The sequence below is a fragment of the Octodon degus genome, unplaced genomic scaffold (genome assembly GCF_000260255.1).
Source record: "Octodon degus isolate 3935 unplaced genomic scaffold, OctDeg1.0 scaffold00165, whole genome shotgun sequence".
NCBI classification, from domain to species: Eukaryota; Metazoa; Chordata; class Mammalia; order Rodentia; family Octodontidae; genus Octodon; species Octodon degus.
Genome location: NW_004524741.1, coordinates 5,833,392 through 5,840,445, shown reverse-complemented (window position 1 = coordinate 5,840,445; position 7,054 = coordinate 5,833,392). Strand labels below are relative to the sequence as shown.

General features: G+C 36.5%; 1 pseudogene; it reads left to right on the top strand.

The window, feature by feature from the left end:
• Nucleotides 1-771: 771 nt before the first annotated feature.
• The window catches only part of LOC101582659, a 46,278-nt pseudogene continuing 39,995 nt past the window's right edge, over nt 772-7,054 (top strand).

Below are 7,054 nucleotides of genomic sequence, written 5' to 3'. Positions count from 1 at the left end.
CTTATCAGGTTCAGATCTACCAAGTTCAAACTCATGCAGCTGGGCCTGGCCTGGGTCTGGTTGCTGTACTCAGCTTCCTGCTACAGTCCATGGAAGTGAACCCTCTGTGCCCCACTAGCAAGCTGTTCTGTTCCTGGATTAACTGGCAAAATCTCACCCCTAGCCTTTCTGCAGAAGTTCCACCACAGAATTCCACAGCAGTCCTGACCTCTGGCTGCAGGGAGGTCCCAGCAGATAGCAGGTCCCACACACTGTGCCTGTCTCAATCCTGTACTCTTGCAGAAGGATTTTTTTTTTTTTGCTCCAAATGCCTTCAGGGAAGATTTGGCTGGCTTGAGTTGTAGGGATCGAACCGCAGCAACCTGAGCCTGACTGCTTTGTTGAAGCAACCACTTAAAGAACTGAGCTAAGAGTCAGGTCCCCAATCATGTACTTTTGATTCTTAATGAAAATACATTTATTTTTTAGAAAAGAATCCACAATATAACTGGTGTTTTAGGAATTAGAAATTCCATCAAGCGTCCATCTCCCAGAGCGATTCCAGCCAGTGAGAGTATTTTCAAATATTCTCTGTCTCATATTCATCCAAAATATTTCAGTATGTTTATCATTTGCAATCTTTTTCCATTGTAGCTTCTTTCTTTGAACCCCTCCTTTTCCAGTATTGATTTAAGACCACTGAAAAAAATATGCAAAAGGTTAATATGTTTTTGCATCAGTTATTTCCTCATTGAGAGAAACAGATGTTTCACACCTGCTGCAGCCTCCGTGATGCTCCAGCACCTGGCGGCCAAGCAGATTGGAAGTGTATTACACAGGCCCAGTGTGATGATGCCAGTCTGGAAATGGACTCAACCAGGTGTGTGGAGGGCAAACTCAGCAGCACTCCTTCTTCTACACTTACTGAAAGCAAGCACAGCAGAGCACTGGCTCCAGTGTTCACGATGTCCCATTGCCATACACTCCACAGCAGAATGTGACCAAGTACACTGATGAAACCTGGTGACTGCTATAGAAAATGCAAAGAGAATGGTTGGCAGAAACACTTAGACTATTCATTTGGACAGCAACAGAAGAGAGAATCCTGCTATCCTTGTGTGAAGTTGGAAAGCAGTACAATGTGCAGCTGACAAAACTTCGCCCAGATGCCTGAGCAAGATTTGCCTTGTATTTTAGCTTTCTCTTTCATGAGGATGATGCAAACACTGGGACCATCTGTTCCTGCAAGTAACATGCCAACTGGATGAAAAGGTGCCCATACTGAACTACAGTTGATGGAAACACGTTGGTTTTAAGTCCTCTTGAGATTTCAAAGTTGTGGTTCTGCTTTGACTCTAAAAGAAAACAGTGAATCTTTTTTTTTATCATATTCAACATGTTATTGAGTATTTATTTCATAAAGAATGACTTATTCACATATCAAATTAGGCCATAATTAATTCTTAAAAGGCTTAGACTTGTGGTGATAGAGGGAGTGTCATTTCAGAAGAGCATGAAATGTCCCTGGAAGAACTACTAAGGCTCTAGGGTCTGTTTAGAGTTAATATAATCCAAATATCATGGTGACAAAAAATTCTTATTAAAATATAAAAAAGGGAACTATTACAAAACAGTCATTTAACTCTTACTAGCATAAAGGTAAAAATCCAAATGCAAGACCCACATTATAACTTGAATGAGTAATGGACATATATGATGTTGCTGATACTTGCGAGCCTTTGTAAGAAATCATTCTTAACAGCCTCTTAAATACTATTTCACAGATTCTGATTGTTTTATACTCAGTGGGTTTTTTTTTATGATTTTTGAAACTTCTATTCCGTGGTCTATTTTAATCCTAACTTTGTGTTGGGGCATGTTTTCTTACAAAAAATATATGAACACAATCATCACAGCTACTTTGGGGTCATGACCCCTTTGAAAAGTTCAGGAAAACTCTAGATCTTCTCCATGTTGAAAAACAAAGACAAACAAAAGTATATCAGTGGCCAGAGAGGAAGAGTTCTGCTCTGAAGTATATCACAGTGATTGTTCCAGTGTGGGTGGATATGGAAAAATGACAGGCTGTGTTTTCTTAGGTAGTAATATGTATAATTATAATGCTACATAATGTCACAGACTTGAAAAATGATTTCCCTTTTCTTTTCTCTCTTTATTTTTCTTTTTTGGAAGGGGTGGTGTAAAGACAAATCAGAAAGGATGCTATTATCCAAACACGTGAAGAATACTAATCCATCTCTTACACTTCTATCAAATAACTCTTTATACAAAATGAAATAGGACTGGTGAGATAGTGCCTGCTTAGGCAAGGACAGAGACCAGGGTTTGATTCCCAGCACCACATGCCATGCCAGTTCCACCCCCAGGGCAGAGTGAAAACAGGAAAACAGGAGGATCACTCCAAGTCTGAGCTGCATAGTGAGACCCTTTGCCAAATACATTAAAAAAAAAAAAAAGACATAGTCAAAGTGCTTTTTTTTTTTTGGCTCTGAAAGCTACTAGATACTGATAAAAATTTGTAAATGTATTTTAAAAATTGAAAATGCTAATGAAGCAATGTTCATTAAAATTCCATACACATAGCAATTTTCACCTGAAATTCAGTCCTTCCACACAATCTTTGAAGATATTATTACTTTCAGGGTATTTAGTACCCTAAGTAAATAAAAAGTTGGGAGGGAAGCTTTTTCTTTAAATCTAATGAAAACATATTTAGCACCATATTTTCTGTCTTCTGATCAAAAATACCACAATTGTAAAATAAAAATAGACCACCTGACCACAACTTGGGAAAGCAAGCTCACAGAGGAAGTGATTTTTTAATAAAAAGGGAAAATATCCTGAGAAGACTAGGGATTTATTTTCTTATTCATAAATTTTAAGGCTAATTTCAAATTTCATGATTCCTTTTATTCATGAAATACATTTCTAAAAACTCAGGATAATTAAAGATATAATGTGGATCACTGTAAAGGATTTATATGGTTAAAACTTTTGCAAAGTGATTACACCTTAACTCGCCATTTTCATAAATTCAAATTTTAAATATTGGGTTTGCTTAAATTTTTAAACTATAGTATATTTCAATATAATAAGATTTATGATTTGGATCTTAATTTCAAATTTCTAAGTATCGAACATTCAATTAAAAAAAAATTAGAGATGGGCCAGGGGAATGACTTAGTAGAATAAGTGCTTCCTTGGCAAGCACAAGGGCCTGAGTTCAATCCCTGGTTCCGCAAAATAAATAAATAAAATCTTTTTAAAAAAAAAATTAGAGACGAGTAATTGTAATTTGTTTTCTTACTTTCCATATTTTCTTTAATATTAATTAATTTATATTCACTAAAAACTTTTGTAATCCAAATACTTACCAGCAACTTGATTATTCTCTGGGTAAATTATAGTTTAAACCATATTGATTGAAATTATATACGTAGTTTTTACAAAGGAAAACTTCTGAACTGGAAATAAAGCTAGCGTATACTAGTTTGTATTCCTTCTTCAGCAAGGTTGTCATGGCTCAGTATAATCTAATGAAGTAAAAGATTTTACTTCAGAAAACAAAATTGAATGTGAATTCTAAAATCATGTCAGTGGCATGATTTCTGTCTGTTTTACTTCACTGAATTTTATGATGTATCACTTTTTGTCATGAATTATGAATGCTTGAGAGATACCAAAAGTGCATTTTAGGCAGCGAATGTTAATTCTTTGTAAATATCGAAGATAAATATGCTATGCAAACCTTTTACTACACCTGACGTAAACTTTCAATGGGTATTTCATTGGCTTGATTATGTGTACATGTTACTTTCTCCTGTGTGAGGGCTACTGAGTTTATGAAGAATGCCTGTGGAGGTCTTTTTAGAGATTTATCCCAGGAAACAAGCAGCAACTCTACAGTAGATCTTGTCCCATGTAATTATGTCAAGAGTAACAGATTCTCCTCTTTGCAGGCTCTTTACTCGCCACAGATAAAATCTTCAAGAGAGACTCCTTCCGTGATTTGCCTGCAAATTCTGACTCTCAGTGCCCAGCAAAACCAACCACAGTGATGTCAGAGCAGAGGGAAACAGACACTGGGAAAGAAATTCCAATCAGGTAAGAATTTAATAAAACACAAAAGACATGCTGGAAATATTGCTCACCCTGCACGAAACAATAATCAAACACCAGCTTTTCCCTTTAAATGAGCAAAAGGAGCAAGAGAAACACAATTACATGTGCAAGGCAACTGAGCCCGAATTAAATGTCTAATTCCATTCACTTCACTGCCTTATTGGCCAGGTACTCCAGGAGGTGGTTGGTCTCCAGGCCAAATCACACCCACAAAAACACAGCAGTAACACGTCTGAGTCACTGCATCATCATGGAAACAGCCCACACATTTACTAGACATGAATTTTAAAAAGAAAATGCTAAGAGTTTCCAAGTTCACAAATAGCTAGTTCAGTTCTGCAAATATTTTATTGTTCTTAAAGATTAGGATTTCCTTTTATCTACAAAGGGAAGTGTGGCATTACAACCAAGGGTAATTACAGAGCCAGGCAAGCATTATGCCACTAAATGAAAATAGTTTATAAATAAGTAAATATGGGAACATACAATAAATAATAAATACAGGAACATACAATTGTTGGAAATATCACAAAAGAGATGTCAATTTCATTGTGAATCAGTAAATCCACAATGAAACACAAGGAACACCTTCACTTTGTCACTTCTTGACATAATGTTGTGTGCCTGCTGATCCAATTTGAATTGTTTAACAAGAGATGATGTAATTGCCATCTTATCAAATAAAAAATATTCTTATTTATGAAACAAAAAGTTATTTAAAAGAGGCTACAGGGACCCATTCTTCTATTACTCCTGCTTTCTTACAAGCTTTTCTCTTATTAAACCTTCTATTTTCACTAGAAATTGCCATTATTACCTAAGGCTGGTGGTATTGTTGTTTGGACAGTAGGCATCAGAAAGAGTGCATTCTCAGTAAGAATAAAATTAGTTGTACAGGAAAACAAAAACAAACACAAGCTCACCCTAACGCATAAACAAAAATGCTATTTGACACAAATAAAAACTGACACACCATTTAGGCAGAGAGAGGATGTTGGAACTCTAAGGTGAGGACTAGAATCCTACAACCAGAAGAGTAATTATTTACCTTACTTATATAATTGTTGGTGTTTACAGAATGGTTTGCTCCACTATTAATGGGTCATCATTATCTTCGTTCTGCAGATAAGCAGCCAAAGCACAGAGAGGTTAATTACTTTGCCTATAGTAATAGGGTCAGCTCAGATAAGATTAGTCCGCAGAAGACTTGAATTCCTGAGTGGTACTTTGCCTTACTCCCACCAATATGCTCCCCTTTAATCAGCAGCTTAACCTTCCACACTAATCTCTTTTCCTAGCATTTATTTTAATATATTTAAGTTTTTGCAATAAGTTTCAATAAATTTTCAAGCGACTGAGTTGAATCCATAACTAATATTTTGCAAGATGTATTCCTCTTAAGCCAAAGTCATTCCTGGTACAGTGCTTTTACTCTTCAGAAGTGTGGAAATGAACAGCTTGCAACTGACCAGAAAGTAGTTTTGTTCAAAAACATTGAACTCATAGGAAGGCCCTGTAAGGTCCCACCTGGTTTGCCCCTATCTGTTTTCTCTCTTTGAACCCAACACCCAGCTCCTGTTCTGTCTTCTCTTCCTGCTCCAGCCAAACTTATCCAATCTTAGTCTCTTTGCTATAGAGTCATATGGCTCCCTCCTACATATGGTTTTGCACATGTTGTTCCCTCTAATTGTTCAGCTCCTCCCTTTCTTGGTGGTTCTGATACACTCCTATTCATTTTTCAGACAGAAGTCTGACAATTGCTTCCTTTGGCAGTCCTTTCTGGACATCCTAACTAGGCTATATGCGTTTATTCATTTGATTAATTCAGTTCCATCAGCCTCATTTCTCAGTTTTGTATTTCTTTATGACCAGCACCACTGTTTTGATGGTAACTGTTATGCCTGTGTGTATCCCAACATCTGGCATGCGGTAAGCATTCAACAAATATTGACCAAATAAGTTAATGAATGAATCCAAATATATTGGATCTATTTTTTCCAGAACTTTTACATTTTCCCAGCTGCATAGCTGCTTCACAAGGAAAACCAGGCACAGTGGTGTGTAAGATATTCCTTTCTTGCCCAGAATCCTTGGTAAGAGTGAATACCACCAGCAGCACTTTAGGAAGATCATTAGTAAACAATGTAAGCCTCTGAAGTCTCAATTTCCCATTCCTCTCCTTGCTTGGCTTTCTGTGACTATCCCCGTGCTGAATTGGCAAAATTGTTTGAATCCAGATCTTTTTTTTTTTTGATGACTTCCTGACAACTCTTTCTGCAACGTAAAGAGCAGTGCAGCCTAAGAATCCTCCACAAGCTGAGTAGGCTCGAGGTAGAGTATAGCGCTTACTGTTCTTCGATAGCTATTCACATCTTTTCTCAGGACTCAAAGGCTCCTAAACTGAAGGAGCAACATTTTTTAAAAGAGGAACTGGAAGTTCCAGTGTCATCTTAGAGCAAAATTAGTGGGGACCACATAGGACTTAGTGAAATTTTGTTTAGACCTCTTTGGCATCAACAGTACCGCACATAGAATTTTACAAAGCAATTTGTATGTATGACCAGATAATATCAAAGCCCAAATAACTATCTACTGAAAACGTTATTTTGCAATAGTTTCTCTAAGTGAGGATCATCTTCCTACATGCAGTTATTGAAACTCAACATCTTTAACACTGACCTTGAGGAATGTCAAGTTCTTAAAGCGTCTTTCTCCTAGAAGAAAATTAGATTTGATTTATGGCAGGCACTAAATGAAATGTGTAAGAGGCTTTTGCACCTCATTTTTTTACTTTAAAAAGATAAGATTTTAACAAATGAAATTTTAAAGTCTTTTCCTTATTCTAAGTGTATTTACTTTATTCCATGGCAGAAATCTTGGGTAGCACTGAGATTAATGTATCTAAATTGGTCAGTAGATATTGAGGAAAATG